Source organism: Hyla sarda, unplaced genomic scaffold (assembly GCF_029499605.1).
Source record: "Hyla sarda isolate aHylSar1 unplaced genomic scaffold, aHylSar1.hap1 scaffold_1231, whole genome shotgun sequence".
In the NCBI taxonomy this organism is placed as follows: domain Eukaryota; kingdom Metazoa; phylum Chordata; class Amphibia; order Anura; family Hylidae; genus Hyla; species Hyla sarda.
This window is the reverse complement of record NW_026607852.1, coordinates 15,570-30,512: the sequence shown is the minus strand read 5'-3', so window position 1 is coordinate 30,512 and position 14,943 is coordinate 15,570. Positions and strand designations below refer to the sequence as shown.

General features: G+C 46.1%; 6 non-coding genes and 1 pseudogene across 6 annotated transcripts; all 7 read left to right on the top strand.

Moving 5' to 3' along the window:
- Window positions 1–1,069: 1,069 nt before the first annotated feature.
- LOC130303553 (U2 spliceosomal RNA) lies at window positions 1,070–1,259 on the top strand. The gene has a single exon (XR_008853600.1). It is a non-coding gene; the product is annotated as a U2 spliceosomal RNA (small nuclear RNA).
- A 2,094-nt stretch (window positions 1,260–3,353) lies between these two features.
- LOC130303516 (U2 spliceosomal RNA) lies at window positions 3,354–3,544 on the top strand. The gene has a single exon (XR_008853565.1). It is a non-coding gene; the product is annotated as a U2 spliceosomal RNA (small nuclear RNA).
- Window positions 3,545–5,626: 2,082 nt separating this feature from the next.
- On the top strand, window positions 5,627–5,817 carry LOC130303515 (U2 spliceosomal RNA). The gene has a single exon (XR_008853564.1). It is a non-coding gene; the product is annotated as a U2 spliceosomal RNA (small nuclear RNA).
- A 2,082-nt stretch (window positions 5,818–7,899) lies between these two features.
- Window positions 7,900–8,090, top strand: LOC130303514 (U2 spliceosomal RNA). The gene has a single exon (XR_008853563.1). It is a non-coding gene; the product is annotated as a U2 spliceosomal RNA (small nuclear RNA).
- A 2,090-nt stretch (window positions 8,091–10,180) lies between these two features.
- On the top strand, window positions 10,181–10,371 carry LOC130303559 (U2 spliceosomal RNA). Its single transcript, XR_008853606.1, has one exon. It is a non-coding gene; the product is annotated as a U2 spliceosomal RNA (small nuclear RNA).
- A 2,083-nt stretch (window positions 10,372–12,454) lies between these two features.
- LOC130303560 (U2 spliceosomal RNA) lies at window positions 12,455–12,614 on the top strand (annotated as a pseudogene).
- A 692-nt stretch (window positions 12,615–13,306) lies between these two features.
- On the top strand, window positions 13,307–13,491 carry LOC130303558 (U2 spliceosomal RNA). Its single transcript, XR_008853605.1, has one exon. It is a non-coding gene; the product is annotated as a U2 spliceosomal RNA (small nuclear RNA).
- Window positions 13,492–14,943: the final 1,452 nt, after the last annotated feature.

The window sequence follows — 14,943 nt, the reverse complement described above, 5'->3', positions numbered from 1 at the left end:
GGGTATGCATTAGACGAAAAAAAAGAAGAAAAAGAAGAATAATACGCCAGAAAAGAGGCGAAAAGGAGAAAAACGTAAAAAACGTGAAAAAAAAGTAAGAGGAAGAGAAGGAAAAAAAGGTGGAAATGGGTTTAAAAGTGATTTTGGCGGAGAAATATATATATTTATATATATATATATATATATATATATATATACGCGCACACACACACATATATATAAACGTATTCTCCGTTGAGATATTGCAGCCGCTGCTGTGTCCAGGCCCAGGAGCCTTAGCACTGTGCTGTGATGTCACTCAATACCACTGACATCACTAGGTGTAAACAACATCTCTCCTTTGCTGTGTATGTGACTATGGAGCTGTTTGGTGATGTCGTCTATTATGGCCTTCATAGAAGCAACAGGAGATTGTTGCATCCATCTAGAACCCTCAGAACTACAGTGCTATGATGTCACTCACTTCCACAGGCCTTGCAGAGTGTAAACAACAACAACCCAGCTTTGTTGTGTATGTAACCATAGGGATTTGTGATGTCACCTAGAACCTTCACAGCAGCGACAGCTTTATGAGGAGCATCAGCACTGCTCTGCCTGAGCAGAACCATCACCGCCATAGGTTGTCAAATAACCCGGATTTAACCCACACAGTAAGTCCAATGGGGTGCAGGCATGTCCTCTATGCTTACAGCTTCCCGTGGGTGTTGGTTTGATACCGTTTGGGGACAGCCAAGGAGGCATCTGCAGGCAACAAGGTAGGTGTGTGCTTGTGTGTGTGTTTCCTATGCAGATCCTAAGCCCAGTGTCACATGCAAGTAGGAGTGAGTAAGAAGGGTTCCTGGCAAATCCGGGTTATGGATTGCATTTAAAAAGGCCCCGTGGGAGTGCAATGGGCCCCTGTCTTGCTGCTTAGCAATAATGGTATGGGTTTAGGTTCTGCTGTGTGTACTGGTGGTTGACTGCCCCCCAGCCAGAGTGTGCATGGAAAATTGTCTGGCAGCCTCCCTGACAGCAAGCAGTGATAGTGCCCCATGAAGGGGACCTTGTTGGGCCCGCCCCTTTCACGGTTATCGCTTCTCGGCCTTTTGGCTAAGATCAAGTGTAGTATCTGTTCTTATCAGTTTAATATCTGATACGTCCCCTATCTGGGGACCATATATTAAATGATTTTTGAGAACGGGGGCCGATTTCGAAGCTTGCTTCCGTCGCCCTATGCATTGACCCGATATGGCAGTATCTTCGGGTACAGTGCACCACCCCCTTACAGGGTTAAAAAGAAAGATTCCTACTTTCATTGCTACCTGCTTGCTGGCTAGCCAGCTAGCCAGCCCTGTGGGCCTTGCTGCTGCTGCAGCCAAAAAACAAAAGGTGGTGCTGCTGCTGCTGCTTCTGCTGCTTCTGCTTGTGTCTGGCCGCTGTTGGAGCGTCCAGGCACAGGACTTCTGCTGCTGCTGACTAAATGGCCTCCTTAATTGGATCATTTGAGTAGCCAGCACACCTGTGCAGGTAGGGCATGACATGATAGGCAGCTGCCTTGATAGCGGGTGGGTGCTGAATGTTCCTAATTGACAAAATAAGATTAATGCTTATGAAGAAATATAAAATCTCATCCCTTCCCCAATATCGCGCCACACCCCTACCCCTTAATTCCCTGGTTGAACTTGATGGACATATGTCTTTTTTCGACCGTACTAACTATGTAACTATGTAACATAACATGGGGGGGGGGGGGGGTCTCCTGGCTGTTCACACAGGTGTGTCATTGCTGTACATTGACCATGCATTGCTTCTGTGGTATTGCAAAGGCAAAGACAAATGCTTCCAGCCATCCATTGCACTAATGGATTGGTCATCAGCTGGCTGTCTATGTCCCGCATCAATATAGACCAAAGTACAGAGGGTTTAGGCTATGCTATTGTGCACCTACCTGATGCATCAGAAGGTGCGAGGCCCTTGCTAAATTCTGTGCACAGACTTTGAGATCTATACTTTAGACTGTATCTAAACCTGCTCCAACATGGACTGACATTCTGGCCTACTTTCAGCCGATGCGACTTGTCTGTCGCTGAACAGTCGCTTTTTATGTATTCAGCACCTATGTATAATGTTGTAAAAATGCTCTAGAAGCTAAAGTCGCAGAAATGTCACACATATTCGGCCTGCCTGCAACTTTCTGTGCGACAAATTCAGACAGGAAAAATCAGTATAAATCCTTAGAAAATTATCCCCCAGTGTCTCCATCTGCTGGCGGTATTGAATAAGCATTGCTGCACTGATGGGGTATGCATTAGACGAAAAAAAAGAAGAAAAAGAAGAATAATACGCCCAGAAAAGAGGCGAAAAGGAGAAAAACGTAAAAAAACGTGAAAAAAAAGTAAGAGGAAGAGAAGGGAAAAAAAGGTGGAAATGGGTTTAAAAGTGATTTCGGCGGAGAAATATATATATATATATATATATATATATATATATATATATATATACGCGCACACACACACATATATATAAACGTATTCTCCGTTGAGATATTGCAGCCGCTGCTGTGTCCAGGCCCAGGAGCCTTAGCACTGTGCTGTGATGTCACTCAATACCACTGACATCACTAGGTGTAAACAACATCTCTCCTTTGCTGTGTATGTGACTATGGAGCTGTTTGGTGATGTCGTCTATTATGGCCTTCATAGAAGCAACAGGAGATTGTTGCATCCATCTAGAACCCTCAGAACTACAGTGCTATGATGTCACTCACTTCCACAGGCCTTGCAGAGTGTAAACAACAACAACCCAGCTTTGTTGTGTATGTAACCATAGGGATTTGTGATGTCACCTAGAACCTTCACAGCAGCGACAGCTTTATGAGGAGCATCAGCACTGCTCTGCCTGAGCAGAACCATCACCGCCATAGGTTGTCAAATAACCCGGATTTAACCCACACAGGTAAGTCCAATGGGGTGCAGGCATGTCCTCTATGCTTACAGCTTCCCGTGGGTGTTGGTTTGATACCGTTTGGGGACAGCCAAGGAGGCATCTGCAGGCAACAAAGGTAGGTGTGTGCTTGTGTGTGTGTTTCCTATGCAGATCCTAAGCCCAGTGTCACATGCAAGTAGGAGGAGTAAGAAGGGTTCCTGGCAAATCCGGGTTATGGATTGCATTTAAAAAGGCCCCGTGGGAGTGCAATGGGCCCCTGTCTTGCTGCTTAGCAATAATGGTATGGGTTTAGGTTCTGCTGTGTGTACTGGTGGTTGACTGCCCCCCAGCCCAGAGTGTGCATGGAAAATTGTCTGGCAGCCTCCCTGACAGCAAGCAGTGATAGTGCCCATGAAGGGGACCTTGTTGGGCCCGCCCCTTTCACGGTTATCGCTTCTCGGCCTTTTGGCTAAGATCAAGTGTAGTATCTGTTCTTATCAGTTTAATATCTGATACGTCCCCTATCTGGGGACCATATATTAAATGGATTTTTGAGAACGGGGGCCGATTTCGAAGCTTGCTTCCGTCGCCCTATGCATTGACCCGATATGGCAGTATCTTCGGGTACAGTGCACCACCCCCTTACAGGGTTAAAAAGAAAGATTCCTACTTTCATTGCTACCTGCTTGCTGGCTAGCCAGCTAGCCAGCCCTGTGGGCCTTGCTGCTGCTGCAGCCAAAAAACAAAAGGTGGTGCTGCTGCTGCTGCTTCTGCTGCTTCTGCTTGTGTCTGGCCGCTGTTGGAGCGTCCAGGCACAGGACTTCTGCTGCTGCTGACTAAATGGCCTCCTTAATTGGATCATTTGAGTAGCCAGCACACCTGTGCAGGTAGGGCATGACATGATAGGCAGCTGCCTTGATAGCGGGTGGGTGCTGAATGTTCCTAATTGACAAAATAAGATTAATGCTTATGAAGAAATATAAAATCTCATCCCTTCCCCAATATCGCGCCACACCCCTACCCCTTAATTCCCTGGTTGAACTTGATGGACATATGTCTTTTTTCGACCGTACTAACTATGTAACTATGTAACATAACATGGGGGGGGGGGGTCTCCTGGCTGTTCACACAGGTGTGTCATTGCTGTACATTGACCATGCATTGCTTCTGTGGTATTGCAAAGGCAAAGACAAATGCTTCCAGCCATCCATTGCACTAATGGATTGGTCATCAGCTGGCTGTCTATGTCCCGCATCAATATAGACCAAAGTACAGAGGGTTAGGCTATGCTATTGTGCACCTACCTGATGCATCAGAAGGTGCGAGGCCCTTGCTAAATTCTGTGCACAGACTTTGAGATCTATACTTTAGACTGTATCTAAACCTGCTCCAACATGGACTGACATTCTGGCCTACTTTCAGCCGATGCGACTTGTCTGTCGCTGAACAGTCCCTTTTTATGTATTCAGCACCTATGTATAATGTTGTAAAAATGCTCTAGAAGCTAAAGTCGCAGAAATGTCACACATATTCGGCCTGCAACTTTCTGTGCGACAAATTCAGACAGGAAAAATCAGTATAAATCCTTAGAAAATTATCCCCCAGTGTCTCCATCTGCTGGCGGTATTGAATAAGCATTGCTGCACTGATGGGGTATGCATTAGACGAAAAAAAAGAAGAAAAAGAAGAATAATACGCCCAGAAAAGAGGCGAAAAGGAGAAAAACGTAAAAAAACGTGAAAAAAAAGTAAGAGGAAGAGAAGGGAAAAAAAGGTGGAAATGGGTTTAAAAGTGATTTTGGCGGAGAAATATATATATATATATATATATATATATATATATATATATACGCGCACACACACACATATATATAAACGTATTCTCCGTTGAGATATTGCAGCCGCTGCTGTGTCCAGGCCCAGGAGCCTTAGCACTGTGCTGTGATGTCACTCAATACCACTGACATCACTAGGTGTAAACAACATCTCTCCTTTGCTGTGTATGTGACTATGGAGCTGTTTGGTGATGTCGTCTATTATGGCCTTCATAGAAGCAACAGGAGATTGTTGCATCCATCTAGAACCCTCAGAACTACAGTGCTATGATGTCACTCACTTCCACAGGCCTTGCAGAGTGTAAACAACAACAACCCAGCTTTGTTGTGTATGTAACCATAGGGATTTGTGATGTCACCTAGAACCTTCACAGCAGCGACAGCTTTATGAGGAGCATCAGCACTGCTCTGCCTGAGCAGAACCATCACCGCCATAGGTTGTCAAATAACCCGGATTTAACCCACACAGGTAAGTCCAATGGGGTGCAGGCATGTCCTCTATGCTTACAGCTTCCCGTGGGTGTTGGTTTGATACCGTTTGGGGACAGCCAAGGAGGCATCTGCAGGCAACAAAGGTAGGTGTGTGCTTGTGTGTGTGTTTCCTATGCAGATCCTAAGCCCAGTGTCACATGCAAGTAGGAGGAGTAAGAAGGGTTCCTGGCAAATCCGGGTTATGGATTGCATTTAAAAAGGCCCCGTGGGAGTGCAATGGGCCCCTGTCTTGCTGCTTAGCAATAATGGTATGGGTTTAGGTTCTGCTGTGTGTACTGGTGGTTGACTGCCCCCCAGCCCAGAGTGTGCATGGAAAATTGTCTGGCAGCCTCCCTGACAGCAAGCAGTGATAGTGCCCATGAAGGGGACCTTGTTGGGCCCGCCCCTTTCACGGTTATCGCTTCTCGGCCTTTTGGCTAAGATCAAGTGTAGTATCTGTTCTTATCAGTTTAATATCTGATACGTCCCCTATCTGGGGACCATATATTAAATGGATTTTTGAGAACGGGGGCCGATTTCGAAGCTTGCTTCCGTCGCCCTATGCATTGACCCGATATGGCAGTATCTTCGGGTACAGTGCACCACCCCCTTACAGGGTTAAAAAGAAAGATTCCTACTTTCATTGCTACCTGCTTGCTGGCTAGCCAGCTAGCCAGCCCTGTGGGCCTTGCTGCTGCTGCAGCCAAAAAACAAAAGGTGGTGCTGCTGCTGCTGCTTCTGCTGCTTCTGCTTGTGTCTGGCCGCTGTTGGAGCGTCCAGGCACAGGACTTCTGCTGCTGCTGACTAAATGGCCTCCTTAATTGGATCATTTGAGTAGCCAGCACACCTGTGCAGGTAGGGCATGACATGATAGGCAGCTGCCTTGATAGCGGGTGGGTGCTGAATGTTCCTAATTGACAAAATAAGATTAATGCTTATGAAGAAATATAAAATCTCATCCCTTCCCCAATATCGCGCCACACCCCTACCCCTTAATTCCCTGGTTGAACTTGATGGACATATGTCTTTTTTCGACCGTACTAACTATGTAACTATGTAACATAACATGGGGGGGGGGGTCTCCTGGCTGTTCACACAGGTGTGTCATTGCTGTACATTGACCATGCATTGCTTCTGTGGTATTGCAAAGGCAAAGACAAATGCTTCCAGCCATCCATTGCACTAATGGATTGGTCATCAGCTGGCTGTCTATGTCCCGCATCAATATAGACCAAAGTACAGAGGGTTAGGCTATGCTATTGTGCACCTACCTGATGCATCAGAAGGTGCGAGGCCCTTGCTAAATTCTGTGCACAGACTTTGAGATCTATACTTTAGACTGTATCTAAACCTGCTCCAACATGGACTGACATTCTGGCCTACTTTCAGCCGATGCGACTTGTCTGTCGCTGAACAGTCGCTTTTTATGTATTCAGCACCTATGTATAATGTTGTAAAAATGCTCTAGAAGCTAAAGTCGCAGAAATGTCACACATATTCGGCCTGCAACTTTCTGTGCGACAAATTCAGACAGGAAAAATCAGTATAAATCCTTAGAAAATTATCCCCCAGTGTCTCCATCTGCTGGCGGTATTGAATAAGCATTGCTGCACTGATGGGGTATGCATTAGACGAAAAAAAAGAAGAAAAAGAAGAATAATACGCCCAGAAAAGAGGCGAAAAGGAGAAAAACGTAAAAAAACGTGAAAAAAAAGTAAGAGGAAGAGAAGGGAAAAAAAGGTGGAAATGGGTTTAAAAGTGATTTCGGCGGAGAAATATATATATATATATATATATATATATATATATATATATATACGCGCACACACACACATATATATAAACGTATTCTCCGTTGAGATATTGCAGCCGCTGCTGTGTCCAGGCCCAGGAGCCTTAGCACTGTGCTGTGATGTCACTCAATACCACTGACATCACTAGGTGTAAACAACATCTCTCCTTTGCTGTGTATGGACTATGGAGCTGTTTGGTGATGTCGTCTATTATGGCCTTCATAGAAGCAACAGGAGATTGTTGCATCCATCTAGAACCCTCAGAACTACAGTGCTATGATGTCACTCACTTCCACAGGCCTTGCAGAGTGTAAACAACAACAACCCAGCTTTGTTGTGTATGTAACCATAGGGATTTGTGATGTCACCTAGAACCTTCACAGCAGCGACAGCTTTATGAGGAGCATCAGCACTGCTCTGCCTGAGCAGAACCATCACCGCCATAGGTTGTCAAATAACCCGGATTTAACCCACACAGGTAAGTCCAATGGGGTGCAGGCATGTCCTCTATGCTTACAGCTTCCCGTGGGTGTTGGTTTGATACCGTTTGGGGACAGCCAAGGAGGCATCTGCAGGCAACAAAGGTAGGTGTGTGCTTGTGTGTGTGTTTCCTATGCAGATCCTAAGCCCAGTGTCACATGCAAGTAGGAGGAGTAAGAAGGGTTCCTGGCAAATCCGGGTTATGGATTGCATTTAAAAAGGCCCCGTGGGAGTGCAATGGGCCCCTGTCTTGCTGCTTAGCAATAATGGTATGGGTTTAGGTTCTGCTGTGTGTACTGGTGGTTGACTGCCCCCCAGCCCAGAGTGTGCATGGAAAATTGTCTGGCAGCCTCCCTGACAGCAAGCAGTGATAGTGCCCATGAAGGGGACCTTGTTGGGCCCGCCCCTTTCACGGTTATCGCTTCTCGGCCTTTTGGCTAAGATCAAGTGTAGTATCTGTTCTTATCAGTTTAATATCTGATACGTCCCCTATCTGGGGACCATATATTAAATGGATTTTTGAGAACGGGGGCCGATTTCGAAGCTTGCTTCCGTCGCCCTATGCATTGACCCGATATGGCAGTATCTTCGGGTACAGTGCACCACCCCCTTACAGGGTTAAAAAGAAAGATTCCTACTTTCATTGCTACCTGCTTGCTGGCTAGCCAGCTAGCCAGCCCTGTGGGCCTTGCTGCTGCTGCAGCCAAAAAACAAAAGGTGGTGCTGCTGCTGCTGCTTCTGCTGCTTCTGCTTGTGTCTGGCCGCTGTTGGAGCGTCCAGGCACAGGACTTCTGCTGCTGCTGACTAAATGGCCTCCTTAATTGGATCATTTGAGTAGCCAGCACACCTGTGCAGGTAGGGCATGACATGATAGGCAGCTGCCTTGATAGCGGGTGGGTGCTGAATGTTCCTAATTGACAAAATAAGATTAATGCTTATGAAGAAATATAAAATCTCATCCCTTCCCCAATATCGCGCCACACCCCTACCCCTTAATTCCCTGGTTGAACTTGATGGACATATGTCTTTTTTCGACCGTACTAACTATGTAACTATGTAACATAACATGGGGGGGGGGGGGGTCTCCTGGCTGTTCACACAGGTGTGTCATTGCTGTACATTGACCATGCATTGCTTCTGTGGTATTGCAAAGGCAAAGACAAATGCTTCCAGCCATCCATTGCACTAATGGATTGGTCATCAGCTGGCTGTCTATGTCCCGCATCAATATAGACCAAAGTACAGAGGGTTAGGCTATGCTATTGTGCACCTACCTGATGCATCAGAAGGTGCGAGGCCCTTGCTAAATTCTGTGCACAGACTTTGAGATCTATACTTTAGACTGTATCTAAACCTGCTCCAACATGGACTGACATTCTGGCCTACTTTCAGCCGATGCGACTTGTCTGTCGCTGAACAGTCACTTTTTATGTATTCAGCACCTATGTATAATGTTGTAAAAATGCTCTAGAAGCTAAAGTCGCAGAAATGTCACACATATTCGGCCTGCAACTTTCTGTGCGACAAATTCAGACAGGAAAAATCAGTATAAATCCTTAGAAAATTATCCCCCAGTGTCTCCATCTGCTGGCGGTATTGAATAAGCATTGCTGCACTGATGGGGTATGCATTAGACGAAAAAAAAGAAGAAAAAGAAGAATAATACGCCCAGAAAAGAGGCGAAAAGGAGAAAAACGTAAAAAAACGTGAAAAAAAAGTAAGAGGAAGAGAAGGGAAAAAAAGGTGGAAATGGGTTTAAAAGTGATTTCGGCGGAGAAATATATATATATATATATATATATATATATATATATATATATATATACGCGCACACACACACATATATATAAACGTATTCTCCGTTGAGATATTGCAGCCGCTGCTGTGTCCAGGCCCAGGAGCCTTAGCACTGTGCTGTGATGTCACTCAATACCACTGACATCACTAGGTGTAAACAACATCTCTCCTTTGCTGTGTATGTGACTATGGAGCTGTTTGGTGATGTCGTCTATTATGGCCTTCATAGAAGCAACAGGAGATTGTTGCATCCATCTAGAACCCTCAGAACTACAGTGCTATGATGTCACTCACTTCCACAGGCCTTGCAGAGTGTAAACAACAACAACCCAGCTTTGTTGTGTATGTAACCATAGGGATTTGTGATGTCACCTAGAACCTTCACAGCAGCGACAGCTTTATGAGGAGCATCAGCACTGCTCTGCCTGAGCAGAACCATCACCGCCATAGGTTGTCAAATAACCCGGATTTAACCCACACAGGTAAGTCCAATGGGGTGCAGGCATGTCCTCTATGCTTACAGCTTCCCGTGGGTGTTGGTTTGATACCGTTTGGGGACAGCCAAGGAGGCATCTGCAGGCAACAAAGGTAGGTGTGTGCTTGTGTGTGTGTTTCCTATGCAGATCCTAAGCCCAGTGTCACATGCAAGTAGGAGGAGTAAGAAGGGTTCCTGGCAAATCCGGGTTATGGATTGCATTTAAAAAGGCCCCGTGGGAGTGCAATGGGCCCCTGTCTTGCTGCTTAGCAATAATGGTATGGGTTTAGGTTCTGCTGTGTGTACTGGTGGTTGACTGCCCCCCAGCCCAGAGTGTGCATGGAAAATTGTCTGGCAGCCTCCCTGACAGCAAGCAGTGATAGTGCCCATGAAGGGGACCTTGTTGGGCCCGCCCCTTTCACGGTTATCGCTTCTCGGCCTTTTGGCTAAGATCAAGTGTAGTATCTGTTCTTATCAGTTTAATATCTGATACGTCCCCTATCTGGGGACCATATATTAAATGGATTTTTGAGAACGGGGGCCGATTTCGAAGCTTGCTTCCGTCGCCCTATGCATTGACCCGATATGGCAGTATCTTCGGGTACAGTGCACCACCCCCTTACAGGGTTAAAAAGAAAGATTCCTACTTTCATTGCTACCTGCTTGCTGGCTAGCCAGCTAGCCAGCCCTGTGGGCCTTGCTGCTGCTGCAGCCAAAAAACAAAAGGTGGTGCTGCTGCTGCTTCTGCTGCTTCTGCTTGTGTCTGGCCGCTGTTGGAGCGTCCAGGCACAGGACTTCTGCTGCTGCTGACTAAATGGCCTCCTTAATTGGATCATTTGAGTAGCCAGCACACCTGTGCAGGTAGGGCATGACATGATAGGCAGCTGCCTTGATAGCGGGTGGGTGCTGAATGTTCCTAATTGACAAAATAAGATTAATGCTTATGAAGAAATATAAAATCTCATCCCTTCCCCAATATCACGCCACACCCCTACCCCTTAATTCCCTGGTTGAACTTGATGGACATATGTCTTTTTTCGACCGTACTAACTATGTAACTATGTAACATAACATGGGGGGGGTCTCCTGGCTGTTCACACAGGTGTGTCATTGCTGTACATTGACCATGCATTGCTTCTGTGGTATTGCAAAGGCAAAGACAAATGCTTCCAGCCATCCATTGCACTAATGGATTGGTCATCAGCTGGCTGTCTATGTCCCGCATCAATATAGACCAAAGTACAGAGGGTTAGGCTATGCTATTGTGCACCTACCTGATGCATCAGAAGGTGCGAGGCCCTTGCTAAATTCTGTGCACAGACTTTGAGATCTATACTTTAGACTGTATCTAAACCTGCTCCAACATGGACTGACATTCTGGCCTACTTTCAGCCGATGCGACTTGTCTGTCGCTGAACAGTCGCTTTTTATGTATTCAGCACCTATGTATAATGTTGTAAAAATGCTCTAGAAGCTAAAGTCGCAGAAATGTCACACATATTCGGCCTGCAACTTTCTGTGCGACAAATTCAGACAGGAAAAATCAGTATAAATCCTTAGAAAATTATCCCCCAGTGTCTCCATCTGCTGGCGGTATTGAATAAGCATTGCTGCACTGATGGGGTATGCATTAGACGAAAAAAAAGAAGAAAAAGAAGAATAATACGCCCAGAAAAGAGGCGAAAAGGAGAAAAACGTAAAAAAACGTGAAAAAAAAGTAAGAGGAAGAGAAGGGAAAAAAAGGTGGAAATGGGTTTAAAAGTGATTTCGGCGGAGAAATATATATATATATATATATATATATATATATATATATATATATATATACGCGCACACACACACATATATATAAACGTATTCTCCGTTGAGATATTGCAGCCGCTGCTGTGTCCAGGCCCAGGAGCCTTAGCACTGTGCTGTGATGTCACTCAATACCACTGACATCACTAGGTGTAAACAACATCTCTCCTTTGCTGTGTATGTGACTATGGAGCTGTTTGGTGATGTCGTCTATTATGGCCTTCATAGAAGCAACAGGAGATTGTTGCATCCATCTAGAACCCTCAGAACTACAGTGCTATGATGTCACTCACTTCCACAGGCCTTGCAGAGTGTAAACAACAACAACCCAGCTTTGTTGTGTATGTAACCATAGGGATTTGTGATGTCACCTAGAACCTTCACAGCAGCGACAGCTTTATGAGGAGCATCAGCACTGCTCTGCCTGAGCAGAACCATCACCGCCATAGGTTGTCAAATAACCCGGATTTAACCCACACAGGTAAGTCCAATGGGGTGCAGGCATGTCCTCTATGCTTACAGCTTCCCGTGGGTGTTGGTTTGATACCGTTTGGGGACAGCCAAGGAGGCATCTGCAGGCAACAAAGGTAGGTGTGTGCTTGTGTGTGTGTTTCCTATGCAGATCCTAAGCCCAGTGTCACATGCAAGTAGGAGGAGTAAGAAGGGTTCCTGGCAAATCCGGGTTATGGATTGCATTTAAAAAGGCCCCGTGGGAGTGCAATGGGCCCCTGTCTTGCTGCTTAGCAATAATGGTATGGGTTTAGGTTCTGCTGTGTGTACTGGTGGTTGACTGCCCCCCAGCCCAGAGTGTGCATGGAAAATTGTCTGGCAGCCTCCCTGACAGCAAGCAGTGATAGTGCCCATGAAGGGGACCTTGTTGGGCCCGCCCCTTTCACGGTTATCGCTTCTCGGCCTTTTGGCTAAGATCAAGTGTAGTATCTGTTCTTATCAGTTTTCATGCTGGTGGGGATGGGTGCTGCATGGAGGATGCAGGTGTACCAGGGCTTTCCGGGGCTGGTTCTGAGGAATCAGCTCGACGGCTGCCCCGATGTGACCTGTTCCCTCCGGGTCTCGCCATGAGGCTGAGAGGGTCTAGAGCCGAGGTACTTTTGTGCCTCGGGGAGTGGTGACCCCGAGGTGCCGAAACTCACTGGGAGAATAGACTCACTGAGTTGAAGCACGGGCACCATAAACTCTTCACCTTGTGGCACTCACCTCTTGATTCCCGGCCTTCTGGCTAGGATCAGAGAAATTTTTATAGATCCGGCCGGATGTCCGGGCAGTATATCTGCACACATTCACTTATTTCTTTCTTTTTTGTCTCACTGTGTCACTTTTTGCGTGTTGTGTGTTCACAGGATTTGTCAGGATGCGGTAGCCCTTCTGGGTGTCCCTCCTGGCGGTCTAGGGGAGGTGTGTGTGGCCATTAGGTTCCGCACCTCCCTGCAAACACCCCGGGTACTCCTGCTTTGGCAGGGTACCTACCGTAATCGGCTCTGCGGGCAGATACCTTGGCTAACGCCAAGGGGGATGCCGGGAGCATTTGTGGTCCCCAAGTAGCTTCGGCGAAAAGGGACATCGAACCTGGAACCTCGCAGGTACCTTTGGTCCGGAGGCGAAGGGTAAGGTTTGTTGGGGGGCCTCTCTCCTATCGGAGAAGGGCTTGCGATAGACCGCATCCTTTGTGCACGTTTTTTTAGTGTAACACGTTTGCACTTTTTCTTGCACTTTGGGTGAATCGAAAGCACGTTCCTCGGCTTTAGAAAAAAAAAAAAAAAAAAAAATCTGTTCTTATCAGTTTAATATCTGATACGTCCCCTATCTGGGGACCATATATTAAATGGATTTTTGAGAACGGGGGCCGATTTCGAAGCTTGCTTCCGTCGCCCTATGCATTGACCCGATATGGCAGTATCTTCGGGTACAGTGCACCACCCCCTTACAGGGTTAAAAAGAAAGATTCCTACTTTCATTGCTACCTGCTTGCTGGCTAGCCAGCTAGCCAGCCCTGTGGGCCTTGCTGCTGCTGCAGCCAAAAAACAAAAGGTGGTGCTGCTGCTGCTGCTTCTGCTGCTTCTGCTTGTGTCTGGCCGCTGTTGGAGCGTCCAGGCACAGGACTTCTGCTGCTGCTGACTAAATGGCCTCCTTAATTGGATCATTTGAGTAGCCAGCACACCTGTGCAGGTAGGGCATGACATGATAGGCAGCTGCCTTGATAGCGGGTGGGTGCTGAATGTTCCTAATTGACAAAATAAGATTAATGCTTATGAAGAAATATAAAATCTCATCCCTTCCCCAATATCGCGCCACACCCCTACCCCTTAATTCCCTGGTTGAACTTGATGGACATATGTCTTTTTTCGACCGTACTAACTATGTAACTATGTAACATAACATGGGGGGGGGGGGGGGTCTCCTGGCTGTTCACACAGGTGTGTCATTGCTGTACATTGACCATGCATTGCTTCTGTGGTATTGCAAAGGCAAAGACAAATGCTTCCAGCCATCCATTGCACTAATGGATTGGTCATCAGCTGGCTGTCTATGTCCCGCATCAATATAGACCAAAGTACAGAGGGTTAGGCTATGCTATTGTGCACCTACCTGATGCATCAGAAGGTGCGAGGCCCTTGCTAAATTCTGTGCACAGACTTTGAGATCTATACTTTAGACTGTATCTAAACCTGCTCCAACATGGACTGACATTCTGGCCTACTTTCAGCCGATGCGACTTGTCTGTCGCTGAACAGTCGCTTTTTATGTATTCAGCACCTATGTATAATGTTGTAAAAATGCTCTAGAAGCTAAAGTCGCAGAAATGTCACACATATTCGGCCTGCAACTTTCTGTGCGACAAATTCAGACAGGAAAAATCAGTATAAATCCTTAGAAAATTATCCCCCAGTGTCTCCATCTGCTGGCGGTATTGAATAAGCATTGCTGCACTGATGGGGTATGCATTAGACGAAAAAAAAGAAGAAAAAGAAGAATAATACGCCCAGAAAAGAGGCGAAAAGGAGAAAAACGTAAAAAAACGTGAAAAAAAAGTAAGAGGAAGAGAAGGGAAAAAAAGGTGGAAATGGGTTTAAAAGTGATTTTGGCGGAGAAATATATATATATATATATATATATATATATATATATATATATATATACGCGCACACACACACATATATATAAACGTATTCTCCGTTGAGATATTGCAGCCGCTGCTGTGTCCAGGCCCAGGAGCCTTAGCACTGTGCTGTGATGTCACTCAATACCACTGACATCACTAGGTGTAAACAACATCTCTCCTTTGCTGTGTATGTGACTATGGAGCTGTTTGGTGATGTCGTCTATTATGGCCTTCATAGAAGCAACAGGAGATTGTTGCATCCATCTAGAAC